Source organism: Piliocolobus tephrosceles, chromosome 14 (genome assembly GCF_002776525.5).
Source record: "Piliocolobus tephrosceles isolate RC106 chromosome 14, ASM277652v3, whole genome shotgun sequence".
NCBI classification, from domain to species: domain Eukaryota; kingdom Metazoa; phylum Chordata; class Mammalia; order Primates; family Cercopithecidae; genus Piliocolobus; species Piliocolobus tephrosceles.
The window spans coordinates 51,588,330-51,603,764 of NC_045447.1; the positions used below are offsets into that span (position 1 = coordinate 51,588,330).

General features: G+C 33.4%; 1 protein-coding gene across 4 annotated transcripts in view; it reads left to right on the plus strand.

Moving 5' to 3' along the window:
- Window positions 1–15,435, plus strand: part of LINGO2 (leucine rich repeat and Ig domain containing 2) — a 1,250,024-nt gene that overhangs the window by 547,323 nt on the left and 687,266 nt on the right. The window lies entirely within an intron of this gene.

Here is a 15,435-nt window from a genome sequence, read left to right on the forward strand (position 1 = left end):
TCTTTTCCTGGAATGTCTTGTTAGTTTCTTTATCTTTGCCTTCTCTGCTAGTGAATACTTACCGAGCATCACAATGGGTATTTTTGTTTTTATATTTTCGTATTTCTTCCAAATGTTGGAGAGTATATTGTGGCATTTACAACTGCTGTTTTCTTTTTACTACCTGAAATTACAGAAAAACAACAACAACAACAACAAAGAAATCCAGTGGTGCCCAGGAAGATTAAGTTTAGCTCATAACTGTTAAGAAATGTCTTATTTAATTCATCTAAAGAAAGATGTATGGAACTGCATCACTTATGTCCTCATGAAGGCAAATAAATGAAGCACTAATACAAAATTGTCTTCTGAAAAAAAAATAAGTTTTCTAAAAAGGGAATATGCTTGCTTCCAGCCAAGTTCACTTGTCTCAAACAATAATAGACAGGAAGCAGGGAGTTGTACATAAGTGATTTACCCAGGTAGAAATGGTGAATACACACATAGACACAAAAATATACCTACACCTTAGTCTAGGATGGGATCTTGGGGTTCAAAGAAAACTGACATTCTTCATTTGCAGAAATACAGATTAAATATAAAAATACATATATTTCAGGTATAACTAGGGTAAATTAAACAGGTACAAAATACACAAGATTGGTCATTTAAAAAAAAAAATAAAGGCATCATTGATAAAATTTAAATTGTGAACTGCACAATGAAGCATATGGTTCACAATTTACAAGAGTCTCCATTATGTGAACTTGGATGAGATAATACATAAAAAATTGACAGTCTTGTGAAAAGAATTAGGAGAAGCTGCTAATTTGCACAGCACAAAACTGCCTGTCATTTATAGGGCTCTTCCAATCAAAAAGAACATTTAATGACACTTAAAATATGATAAATTTGAAATGATTTGGTGACACAGTAAAATGTAATTGCTTTTTTGAATATATCTGAGAATACTCTTTCACAGTTTCTTTACTCGGCTTAAGTAATCCTGGTAAATTAAAACCTTTTTTTCCTGCTTGAATATATGTGACATTCTGCAATATATCTCTGATTGTGAACCCAATGGCCACTAGTTGTTTTTAGATGTATTAAAGATGTACTTTCAGAGCATATAGTTAGGAGGTTTTTTTTTTTTCTTATCAGCTAAAAGTGAAACACATTATTAATCTATGAAATTACTAGAATTTATTTAAAATTAATATTTTGTTTCATTTTTATTGGATTAAAAAATCAAATCCATATGCAAATTTTTCTGCACTGAGAACTTTATTTTAACCAAAGTTTAAGGCATGTAACATAGGAAGGGTGAAATGATAGGTCAATATCCTCTAGGTTCCAGTTCTAATTATTAAGTTCATTTTCACTTCCATTTTCATCCTCTTTGCCCCATAGCACTGGCTCCTTTTCTTTTGCCTACGGATAAGATTTCATTTAAAATAAGAAAAGGAGATTTTAACCTTCCCCTACTACCACCACTCCACCACGGGTACTGAATTATTTACCATTATTTTATTGCTGGTCTCCAAGAAAAATAAAGGTCTTCGTTTCCTCAAAATCTTTGGTGGGGTTTTAAAGATTATTTCCTCAATTCTAAAGCCATCCAGAATATTAAAAAAAAAATCCATGATATTAGTTAAGAGCTAGAAAAATTGTGAATATAGCAGAGACATTTTATATTGTCCATAGAGTCATAGGTTCATGTTTAGAAGGTGTCACCAGTGTGATGACCAACATGCAATTGGAATGTAGATGACAGCACAGGCATACTGAACAAGCTGTAAAATAGGTCAGCAGTGTGTATAGGAGAATATGCCCAAAGCTGTTAGCTCAGTTCACGTTGAAGAAGAACATTGATAAACCCAAGGATAACTGCCCAGAACAGACATAATAATTTGGGAATTTGAAGGGTTTTCTTTTTCTTTTCTTTTTTTTTTTTGATGGAGGTTCACCCTGTTGCCCAGGCTGGAGTGCAGTGGCACAGTCTTGGCTCACTGCATCCTCCGCCTCCTGGGTTCAAGCAATCCTCATGCCTCAGCCCCCTGAGTAACTGGGACTACCGTCATGCAGTACCATGCCCAGATAATTTTTGAATTTTTAGTGGAGATGGGGTTTCATCATGTTGGCCAGACTGCTCTTGAACTCCTGACCTCAAATGATCCACTTGCCTCGGCATCCTGAGGTGCTGGGACTACAAGTGTCAGCCACCGTGCCTAGTGGGAATTTGAAGGTTTGAGAGGATTAGGTATGACTTGTTTGGAGAAAGTAAGATTTAAAAGTGTAAGATATGATGGTAACTCTCTGTAAATGTTTTAAATGATGTCAGGTGAAAAGGAGATTAGATTTTATAGCTGTGTTTCTAAGGGAGGCCATGAGACATTTGGATGAAATGTGACCCAATACGAGAAAGGTTTTAAAAATAATATTACATGGGTTTAGTTAAAGTGAGAAATAACTGTGAAAATTACAATTTCTATATAAACGGAATGGGCTGTTACATAAAGAATTGAGTACTGACTCTAGAGATAATAGTTGGTGTGTTTGTTTGGCCAGCCAAGTGCTTCTCACAGACCATGCATTTGTCAACCAGTGTGTGAAGAAATAACACTTTACATCTCTTTTATTATTCTACAAGTCTTTGTTGATCTTTTAGGTGGAGAAATAGCCTTTATATACATTTTATTTAATACTAAGTGATACTTTTTAAGCTATATGTTTTCTTAATTTAAAGTGATTTTAATATAAAGAATATTCATTTAAAAACGCTAGGATTGTTGTATTTTAATTCCATCACTAGGACATGGACCTAAAGCCAACTATTTACTGTGCTTAAACATTTATTACTTTGATCTAGCTGAGAAGAACTGACAAAAGTACGGCAACATATTTCAGTGGTTACAATCCCAGATCCAGATTCAGTATTCCAGGGTTTCCATTTCTGGATATGTCACTTTTACAATTTATATGAGGTCTCTGAGGCTTAGTTTACTACTCTGAGAAAAAAAGGGTAATAAAAGTACTGCTCACCATATGATGTCATTGAGGCTCATAGTATAACCAAGGATGGTAAGAAAGAGTGATTTAAAATAAACTGTTACAGAATATATACTTTGCCATTTACCTGACCTTGAATTAGAGCCTAACAATTATTTAGTTAAGTAGGAGTACATTTTAGAGCCATTTTAAAGTATAGATTAATGCCAAATATTTTATGGGTATTTTACTTATTATTTTCTATTGATATAGAGTTCTAGATTGGATAAAGTGTTGGCCATTAATCATATTTCTTTTCATATATTGGATAAAACCAGTTATTTTCAAAGGAAAGTCTTGATATTGGTTGTATATATTTCCATTTGTATGTCTCTGCAGAAGTATAGTAGTAGCATGTTCAGGTATATATTCTGATTAACCATATCTGCTTCTGAGAAGTTACCAAAATTATGCATGTTTTCAAACCCATGAATACATTCTTAAAAAGTAACACAAAGCCGGGCACAGTGACTCACACCTGTAATCCCAACATTTTGGGAGGCCGAGGAGGGTTGATCACCTGATGTCAGGAGTTTGAGACCAGCCTGACCAAGATGGTGACACCCCATCTCTACTGAAAATACAAAAATTAGCTGGGTATGGTGGTGCATTTGTGTAATCCCAGCTACTCAGGAGGCTTAGGCAGAATAATCGCTTGAACCCAGAGGTGGAGGTTGCAGTGAGCCGAGATCACGCCATTGCACTTCAGCCTGGGCAACAAGAATGAAACTCCATCTTAAAAGAAAAAAAAAAAAAAAAACAACACTAAATATCTATGATCTGGTACTCATCATAAAATACATACATCATAACTTCTACCAGCCAATATTGATCATCAATGTAGGTGTCAGAAATAATGTTGAGGAATGCTTGCCTAAATGATATTAATCCATTTCATTCATCTACATAGCTTTAATTTTACCAATGGATTAAACAAGGCTATTCAAATCTTTATATTTTCTCCATAGCGGTGCTTTCACTAAACCAAAACTTGTATCAACTTACACTGATTTGTATTATAAATGCTGGAAGTTCATGCTTGCATTTAGTAATATTATTCATGGTGTAATTCACGGTGTGTTTTTCTTCATCCTTTATGAAGTTTCTCCATTCAGGAGACCATGGTATATATTTTCCTTCAGTCTCACCACTCCAAATAGCAAGGGTTTTTTATGTCAACTCATTTATTTTTAACTTATGATTCTATTGGATCATGCGATAGATTTATTTGCATGTGTGTGTGGAATACTAGGAATTTCAGAACTAAATCTGTTGCACATATTTGGCATGTAAACAGAATCTAATGGCATACATGGTAGTGAAGCATAACTGCTCTTAGATCAGTCTAGGTGTGGATCCCATATCTTTTATTTAGATCTAGAGTAGATTTGATCAGGTTGCCACTGCATTTTTCTCTTCAGTATTTATGTTATGGTTTTGTTCTGAAGATTAACACTCTTGATAAATGTCAGCTATTGCCAATATTAAAGTAAGTTCTCAAGAAGCATCTCTTTTTCCACCACCTTTCTTGGCTTACTAAAACACATTTTCATGCATGTATTTATTTGCTAAATCTTTACTGAGTACCTATTGTGTTCGCTTAAAACTCATATATATGTATATGAGTTATATAGATATATGAGTTTTATATATATATATAAATACATATATATGTAACATGTAAATACATATATATGTTACATATATATGTAAACGAATACGTAAATAATATAGATGAAGTCCTTGTTGTCATAGACCTTGTGTTCTATATGGGTAGTTTTGATATGGAGTCCATTAATAATAAAAATATTTGAAAGAAAATATTCAGTAATAAGTGCTAAGTTAAAAGTAAAACAAGGTGAGAGCTTGAAGAGCTAGCTACTTTGAATTGTGTTGTCACTGTAGATATATTTTAAGCTGGGACCTGAATTATAACAAGGTCAATATCTGGAATATCTGTATAATAACTACAGAAAGAGCTTTCTGGGAGACAAAAAAATCTAGTCCTCAAGAAGAGGATATAATGATCTCATTAGAGAGATTCCTTGGTTCTGTGTGACAGCCATTCGATGAAAATTTATCTGTTTCTCTCTTTTCCTTTCAAACTGAAAGGCCCTTCTACATGGAGAAGCCCAGTCATCCTTCTTCCTAGTACTCTTCTCCTTTTTATCTTATCTCAAAAGGTTAAACTGACCAAAGTCTTACTCCCTATTCTCTCTCTGACCTGTTTTTCCCTTGAAAGCATCCAACCTGATCAACCTAAAATCTACTATTTGGGCTTAAATCGAGAGTGAGTAGTAGAGGTCTCTCAGGCTTCTAACGAGACTCTGGTTCCAGCCCCATTTATCACAGCACTATCTTAGCATATAGGTCTCAAAGACTGTTTAATAAGAAAGTGGAACTTGGTCCTCTTTTGTCATTGTTCCTTGCAGATGGCTCCCCTAGGAGTAACAAAAAAAGCAGTACTGTGGGCTGAGGGAGAAGTCCAATCATCCTAGATTTCCTTAGCCATAGTCTTACCTAATTTCTAGTAGGGACTAATTTTATCCCTAGCATTATTGTATCTGTTTTAAATTTTTTTCCTTACTTATTTTTATCCTGCATCAAAACCAACTTATGATACCATCCCAAATCTTCTTAAGAATAAAGCAGGACACAATATCTTCTCTCAATATAAATATTTAATTTCTTACTTCTCTTTACCAAATATCTCATGTTATCTATAGATAGCATTTTTGTTCCTCATGAATATTGTAGTATCATCAGTCTTAATAAGGGACTTAAATAACTCAAGCCTTTTTAGGTATAATAATTCAGATATAATCTCTTCCAGGAATATTGGTCCACTTTTTGTGTTTATCTCAACTCAATCCTATATAATCCTTATGCATTTTGTCAGCAGTGCAGGACTTGTCATGACTCAGCAGTCATCTTCAGCATACAGCAGATAGGAGAAGAGAAAGGAGCTAAAATTAAAAATAACATTTTAAAATGTTTTATGTGTTCTTTATACACCCATATATATATTTTCAGTCACTTATAATTTGTGAAAGATATTAAAATATTATTAATACGTACTTTGGAGATATGAAGCAGAGGAACTTATTCCAGTTTTTGGTTTGCATTTTCTTCAAGGCCTTTCCCAGTATTTTGCTCATGGTAAGAGTTGAATTGCAGCAAATTGTGTTTGCATTTGTTGCATGCCATTCTCACAGGGCATGCAGGATATCTAATCAGAATACAACTGCAGGCCGGGTGCAGTGGATCACTCCTGTAATCCCAGCACTTTGTGAGGCCAAGGCGGGTAGATCACCTGAGGTCAGGAGTTCGAGCCCAGCATGACCAAAATGGTGATACCCCATCTCTTCTAAAAACACAAAAATTAGCCAGGCGTGGTGGCCAGCACCTGTAGTCCCAGCTACTCAGGAGACTGAGACAGGAGAATTGCTTGAACCCGGGCAGCCGAGGTTGCAGCAAGCCAAGATGGCACCACTGCACTCCAGCCTAGGCAACAGAGCAAGATTCTGTCCCTACCAAAAAAACAACAACAACAAAAAAAATACAACTGCACCTCAATATGTTAGCAGCAGCATCTACTTGTCAGCAGAAAAGAAGTTTGAAATGAATTTAGATGACTTTTTTTGGCCTGACAGATATAATTCCTAATCTATATTTATTTCCATATTCTCCTAGTTACAGAAGATAATAGGGAAGAAGAGTAAAACTCCATTGAACGCTCACACATCTACCCTTGATGTGTGAAACTTTGTTAATATTCTTCTATTTACCTCTATGAAAGCTTCATTTTCCCAGGGAAAGTCTCATTTTTGGTTATTCACTGTGTTGGAAATCAAAGTCTTTTTTGCTGAATGATCAGAAGTTTAAATGGTGTTGGATCTCTTTGGAAATAGGTGAACATTGTTTTAGTTTCAATATTCATTCAGCAACTTTTGTAACACTTGCCATGTGCCCAACACTATTTTAAGTACTTTGCAATATTTACATAATTAATTCACATTATAGCCCTACAGAATGAATACTGTCATTGTCCCCATTCTGCAAATGAAGAAACTGAGGGCTAAAGAAATTAATTAACTTGCCCAAGATCACACAATTGATAAGAACAATATATTACATACCCACATGTATTTAGCAACAAAGGCCAACAATAAGTATTTTCTGAGAGCATATAGGCAGCAATGACAAATGTGGTCATAGCAGAATAAAAAATGGCCTTCTCTCTGTTCTTTCTTCAAAATCTCCTATCACTTGATAGATTACATGAAGAGGTGTGACTTTAAAGGTGGGTAAAAAGTTGATAAATATTAACTTTCTAAGTCTGTGTCAAGAACAATTTAGACAGAATAAAAAAAAAAAAAAGCATCAATTCCTTTTGCTTGTAGCCTAAATAATTGTGCCACTCAATCTAAATTTTCCCCTCAGAAAAGGATACAAGTAAGATTAATCTCAGCAGGCCTCTGGTAAACCGATTTGCATTGGGCCCTGCTCTGGATTCTGATTACATTTTGCCCTACTGTTGTGTGACACCTAGCATCCTTGGAATCTTTTTATGACTCTGAGTGCACGCTCCACATGTAATTTACCATAGCATTAAAGAAGTTCAACATCTAATTAATTCACCAATCAACTGTCAGAGCCTGTGATCTTTTCCTAGTTCACTGTTGAGTTCCCTGTGGGAGAATCAGTATTCTGAAAGTGCCATTTCCATTATGCTGTGTGTGGCATTCAAACAAAGTACTAAGTTATGCTGCTTGTTCATGAAAAATATGCCATCCTCATGAGTACCTTGATGACTTTGTTAAAAATACCTCCTGCCACCCCTGTTCTCTTGTTCTTATGAATACTGTGGCTCCATAGTACAAGGTTTTCACAGCACCACAAATTGAAGAAGGAATATCAGCACATCTCAGTTTCCTAACCTGTGCATCTCTCTTGAGTTTTTTTTGTTTTATCCTTAAGAAACTTTATCCCATTTGACTTTTTAAAAATGTAATTTTAAATCTGTCATTTTTGGAGATTTCCATGTCTCAAATTTTTCAAAATGGGGACATTTTACATGCAATAGAAATATTCATGGCTACTTCATGTTTCATATGTTTACAAAATTATATCCAGATTAACATTTCTATGAGTACTTTCACAACAAAAGAACAATAGGAAGGAAAGAAATCGTGCTTATAAAGTTGTAGAATCAGTTTATTTATGATTAATATCTGTTTTGATTAACCCCCAAACTTACAATCATTTATTGTTAGCGATCCACGGGTCCCTAACAACAATGGGCAGGCGGTTTTGATGATCCTCGGTTCAATATTGTACCTGAGCTAACTTACGCATATGAAGTCAGCTGTAGAGCAGGCCAAGGCTGGCTACTCTGGGATGGCCTCGATCATCTATTTTCAAGTTTCTGGCAGATACAACAGGAGTGACTGGGTCACATGTCTCTCATCATACAGTGGGGTAGCTTAGACAGATTCACAAAATGGATAGCAGGATTTCAAGACAAAGAATAGTATTTACAGCTTCTTGAGATCAGTGCTTAGAATTGGCCCAGCATTTTTAATTTAATTAATTAATTAATTAATTAATTTTGCTGCATCTTGTTGGTCAAAGCAGGTAACAAGCCTATCCCAGATACAAGACATAGACAAATAGACTCCACCTCTGGATAGAGGTAGTTGCAAGGTCACACTATAAAGGCAGTGGTGAGAAATTGGGACATTTTTGCAGTCTGCAACAGTTAACTACCTGGCAGAAGTTAATGGTCATCTGGACTTGCCCCAGATTTAGTTTCTGCAATGCTATATTCATTCAGTTGTTTCCTCAATCAAAGACAGCTCTCCTTCTCAAGACGACAAAAAACGTAGCATCAGAAGAGAGATACGACACATTCCATATTCATGTAAAATCTTTTATTTTTGATGCTGCCTCTTTTTTATTGGTTGTATTGAATATGGAGGGAAACAAACATTTTAAAATATATATGGGTAGGTGAAAGTATACAATGCATAACCATTATGTCCAGAATCTAGTGTAAGGAAAAAAAAAAAATTACATATCCTGAATTAACAAGTATGTTCTTCCTTAATCCAATCCCTTTCTGTGGCCTCTCAGAGATAACCTTTCTTTTGAATTTTATTATCATTATTTTTCTTTTTATTATGATTTTAAGCTATATTTTTACCTATATATATTTATTGTGAGATATATAAATTATAAAGTTTTGAAATGTACATTAATGGAACCATACTGCTTCTCTGCCATTCAGCCACAGCTTTGAATTTTGTATTTTAGCTGAGGTAATTAGTCTATTTACATTTATTACAAATGCTACCATATTTTTATTATGTCTTCACTGTTATTTTTGTTTTTTATTTGTCTAATTCCTTTTATCTTTGTCTATTTCTTGGATATTTTGAATTGATTATTCTCATTCATATTTCTTTCTGTTCAATTAATAATCATATTTTAATTTCTAATATAAATGCTAGAAAATTTATGATGCATAAACTCATCAAAGTGTCAGTTTTAATCTTTATTCACTTTCAAAATAATATAGGTGCTCCTAATAACTTAACTATAATTATTTTATATGCAATTTTTATATATTTTAGTTCCATTACAGTTTTTAATCCAGATGACGACTTCATTTTTGTTTAATATAGATAAACAGGCATATTGGTCACTGACATTGCTCATTATTCCTTCTTATATCTGACATTTTTCTTCTGAGATTATTTACTTCCTCCTGCAGAACATTTAAAATGTCCCTTTGTAATTATTGGTAGCAAAAGCTCAGTTTTTGTATGTTTATGAATGTCTTTCTTTTATTCTCCTCATTGAAAGTCATTTTTTAAAGTATATGATTGTAAGTTACCAGTTATTTTATTTTGTTACATTCCACCTGTTGCTACACTGGTCTCTGGTCATCATCTTTGCGATTCAAAAGTCAGCCATTGGCCAAGCATAGTAGCTCATGTCTGTAATCCCAGCAGTTTGGGGGGCTGAGGCAGGTGGATTGCTTGAGCCCAGGAGTTTGAGATCAGCCTGGGCAACATGGCAAAAGCCTGTATCTACCAAAAAAACGAAAAAATTGCTGAGTGTGGTTGCATGCACCTATAGTCCCAGTTACCCGACAGGCTGATTTGGGAAGATGCCTTGATCCCAGGAGTTCAAGGCTGCATTTAGCTATGATTGTGTCATTGCACTCCTGCCTGAGTGACAGAGTGAGACTTTGTCTCATAAAAAAAGATAGAAAAGGAAAAAAAAAAAGTATAGAAGTTAGCTGTTAAGCTATTGCTTTATTTGAAGAAGATAATCTTTCCTCCTACAATATTTAATATTTTTTCATTGGCTTTAGTGTCATGCACTTGTACTATATGTCCAGGCATTAATTTCCTTTAGTTTAAATTTTTTGAATTTTAGATAACTTAATCTTCGTATTAAGATTTTTCCTCAATTCTGTAACATATTCACTCAGTGTCTATCTGTATATTACCTCTATTCGTTTTTCAGTCTTCTTCTCTTCTGGAAACCCAAAAAAGCTAAAAGTGAGTTTCAGTTCTATATTTCCACTGTGGATTCTAATATGTCCTTAATTTGTAGTCTCCAAATTAAGTTTTATTTAATATTTGAAATTGTAGCATAATTTTATATGTAAAGCAAAGTTGAAATAATAGTAACACATAATTTTATTTACCTTTAACCCCTATTGCCAGCAGTTAACATTTTACCACATTGCATTGTCATCTTGGGGTCTTTATGAAACATTGAAGGAAAACTTGAGATATTATATCTCTTAACCCTGAAGATACATTTACATGATTTCCCTTAAACTAAGAATGTGTTTTTCGTAACCATAGTATAATTATAAAAATCAGGAAATTAACATTGATATGATAATGTTAACTAATCTACAGGTATTATGTTAGTTTTCTATTGCTGTGATTACTCCAAAATATAGTGGTTAAAAACAAAACAAAACAAACGCTTGTGGACAACCTCCCCTGCCCCCATCAAAAGACATATATTGGTGGATTGTATTAAAAAAATAAAATCTAGCTATATGCTTTCTGTAAGAGACAAATTTTAGTTCTAAGGACGTGCATAGATTGCAAATGAAAGCTATTCCATGCATATAGTAGTTGAAATAGAGCAAACATGACTATATTAATATCAGATAAAATACATTTTTAGTAAAAAATTGTTAAAGGTTAAAAGAAGAACATTATATAATGGTAAAAGAGTCAGTTCACCAAGAAGATATAATAATTATAAAGATATATGCACCAAACATCAGAGCTACTAAATAGCTGAAGCAAACACTGACAGAATTAAAAAGAGAAATACAAAGCTCTACAATGATAGTCAAAGACTTGAATTTTCCACTTTCAGTAATGGATAGAACAACCAGCCAGATCAGAGAAACACAGGACTTGAACAACAGCATACACCAATGTGACTTAACAGGCATATATAGAACACTGCCCAACAATAGAAGAATGCACATTTTTCTCAAGTGCACATGGAATTTTCTCTAGGATAGACCATATATTAGGTTATAAAACAAAACAATAAATTTACAATAATTAAAATCATAAAATTATATTTGCTGATCACAATGAAATAAAAGTAGAAATCAATGGAAAATGAAAACAGGAAATGACAGAAAAATATGGAAATTAAACAACACACTCAAACCACTAATAGGAAAAAGGAGTCACAGAGGAAATTGGAAAATATCTGAAGAGTAATGAAAATTAAAACACAATACATAACAACTTGTGGGAGGCAGTAAAAGCAGTGTTAAGAGGGAAGTTTGTAGCTATAAATATTTATAAGATGGAAGAAAAATCTCAAATCAACAATCTAAATTTACATATTAAAGAACTAGAAAAAGAAGAACGAACAAAACCAAAATCTAGAAATAAGTAAATAATAAATATTACAACAGAAATAAACAAAATAGATAGTAGAAAAACAATAGAGAAATTCAACAAAACCAACAGTTAGTTCTTTGAAAAGAGCAAGAATATTGACAAACCATTAGGTAGATGAATTAAGGAAAGAAAAGAAGATTCAAATAACTAAAATTAGAAATAAGAGGGGATATTACTACTTATTTTATATCAATGAAAAGGATTATAAGAAAGTACTACCAGCAATTGTATACCAACAAATTGTATAGTCTTAATGAAATGGACAAATTTGTAGAAACATGCAGTCTACTAAGAATAAATCATGAAGAAATAGATAGTCTGAATAAACCTGTAATTAGTAAAGATATTAAATGGGTAATCAAAACCTTCTCAAGGAAAAATATTTAAAAAGCGCCAACTAGATGACTGCACTGGTAAATTTTATGAATCATTTAATGTAAAATTAACAGTAATACTTTTCAAATTCTCCCCAGAAATTGAAGAGGGGAAAACACTTTTAATCTCATTCTATAAGACCAGCATTACTCTAATGCCAAAGCCAGAAACAAAGACATTATTAGAAAAGAAAACTAGAAACCATTATCTCTAATGAATAGTGATGCAAAAATCCTCAACAAAATTCAAGCAAACAAAATTCAATATATAGTAAAAAGGTTATACACCATGACCAACTGGAGTTTGCTAATAGAATGCAAGAATGATTCCACGTATAAAAGTTGATCATTGTAACACACCACATCAAGAGAAAAAAGAGGCCAGGTGCAGTGGCTCACATTGTAATCCCAGTACTTTGGGAGGTCGAGGCGGGTGGATCATGAGGTCAGGAGTTCAAGATCAGCCTGACTAATATAGTGAAACCCCATCTCTACTAAAAGCACCAAAAAAAAAAAAAAAAGAAAAGAAAAGAAAAGAAAGAAAGAAATTAGCCAGGCATGGTGGCATGTGCCTATAGTCCCAGCTCTTCAAGAGGCTGGGGCAGGAGAATCTCTTGAACCTGGGAGGTGGAGGTTGCAGTGAGCCTAGATTGTGCCACTGCACTCCAGCTTGGGCAACAGCGTGAGATTTCATCTCAAAAAAGAAAAAAAAAAAAAAAAAGAGAGAGAGAGATTAAAGAGAGATTAAAGAAAAATAGCCATGTCACATTACCTCAGTTTAAGCACACAAAAAAATGACAAGTCAATAACCTTTCTTGATAAAAATCTTCAACAAACTAGAAATAAAAGGAAACTACTTCAATATAATACAACCCACAGCTAACATAATATTCCATAGTGAAAGACTGAAATCTTTTTTTCTAAAATCAGGAACAAGATAAAGATGGTTCCTTTTGTTATTTATATTCAACACAATACTGGAAATCTTAGCAAAGCAATTAGGAAAGAAAAAGGAAACAACCACCAAATTGGAAATAAAGAAGTAAAGTTATCGCTGTTCACAGATAAAATGATCCTACATGTAAAAAACCCTAAGAAGTCCACCAAAAACCCTGTTAGAAGTAATAAATGAAATCAGCAATGATTCAGGCTACAAAAATCAATACACAAAATCACCTTATTTATGTACACTAACAACAATCAAGAAGGAAATTTAGAAACAATTGCATTTACAACATGTCAAAAAAAAAAAAAACATACTTAGGAATAAACTTAGGCAAGTAGGTAAAAGCCCTATACACTAAAAATTATAAAATGTTGCTGAAAGAAAATACACAAATAAATGGAAAGACATTTTTCATTTACAGATTGGAAGACTTAATATCCTTTGGATGGCAATATTACCCAAAGTGATATACATATTCTGTGGAATACCTGTCAAATTTCCAACAATATTTTTCTTACAGAAATAGAAAAATATATCCAAAAATTCATAAGACATTTCACGGGTCCCTAAATATCCAAGAAAACTTGAATAAGGAGAGCAAAGTTAGAGGTCTCATGTTTCCTGATATCAAAACTTGTTACAAATTTTCAATAATCAAAACAATGTGATACTGGCATAAGGACAAACATATAAACCAATAGGCTAGAATAAAGAACCTCAAAATAAGTTCTTACAAACATGGTCAAATGCTTTTTGTCAAGAGAACCAATATCATTCAATAGAGAAAGGGCTGTCTATTCAACAAATGGTCTTGGAAAAACTTGATACTTACATGCAAAATAATGAAGTGGGATTTTTACCTTCTACTATATGAAAAGTTAATTCAAAATGAATCAAAGGTCAAATTATAAGAAAAAAACCTATAAAACTCTTAGAAAAAAACACTGGAAGAAAAGCTTAATGACTTTGGATTTGACAATGTTTTTTTGGATGTGACACCAAAAGCACAAGCAACAAAAGAAAAAAAATAGATAATGAGAATACATCAAAATTTAAAACTTTGATGCATCAAGGGACTGGAAGAGATGTTTGTTAATATTTCTATATGTTCTTAGCAGCATTATTCACAAGAGCTGAAGATTAAAGCACCCTAAGTGTCCATAAACAAATAAACAGATAAATAAGATATAGTACATACATACAATGGAATGTGTTTCAGCTTAAAAAGTAAGAAATGCTGACAGATGCTACATCATGGATGAACCTGAAAAAGTCATGTGCTAAGTAAAAGAAAGCAGACACAAACAGACAGATAATATATAATATCACTCATATGAGATACATGGATTATTTAAATTCATGGAGCCAGAAAGTAGAATGCTGATTGTCAGGAGCTGTGGGAGGGAGGAATGAGGAGTTATTATTTAATGAGTACAGAATTTCAATTTTGGGAGATGAAAAGAGTTCTGTGGATGGGTGGTGGTGATGGAAGTACAAGAATATCAGGGTACTAGATGCCACTAAATTGTAAACTTATAAACAGCTAAAATGGTGAATTTTGTTATGTATATATTACCAAAATTAAAGAAATAAAAATCTCGAACAAAACAAAACACTTATCTCACAATTTTTTTTTTTTTTTTTTTTTTTTTTTTTTTTTTGTACGTCAAGAGTCAGGAGTGATTTAGTTGAATGGTTTTGGATCAAGTCTTTATGTATGGTTACCTTCAAACAGTTGTCATATAAAGGCTTGCCTGGGCTTATGATTCATTTCCAGAATGGCTCACTCATCATGTAGCTGCTATTTGGAGAACTCAGTTCCTCACTATGTGGATCTATCCACAGAGTTGTTTGCTGTCTTAATGATTTGATGACTATCTTCCTCAGTGTGCACGATCTAGGAGAGAGAGCAACGGTGAAGCTATTTAATTATCTAGTCTGGGAAGTGACATTTCTATTTCTACCACTATCTATTAGTTAGAAGTGAGTCACAAAGTTAAACTCACACTAATGGATAGGCAAATTAGGCTTATCTTCTAAAGGAAGGAGCATCAAAAATTCTTGTATGTATTTTAAACCACATAGACATTTTTCCAAATTTTGCTCCTTGTCCCTATAGCATTCATTA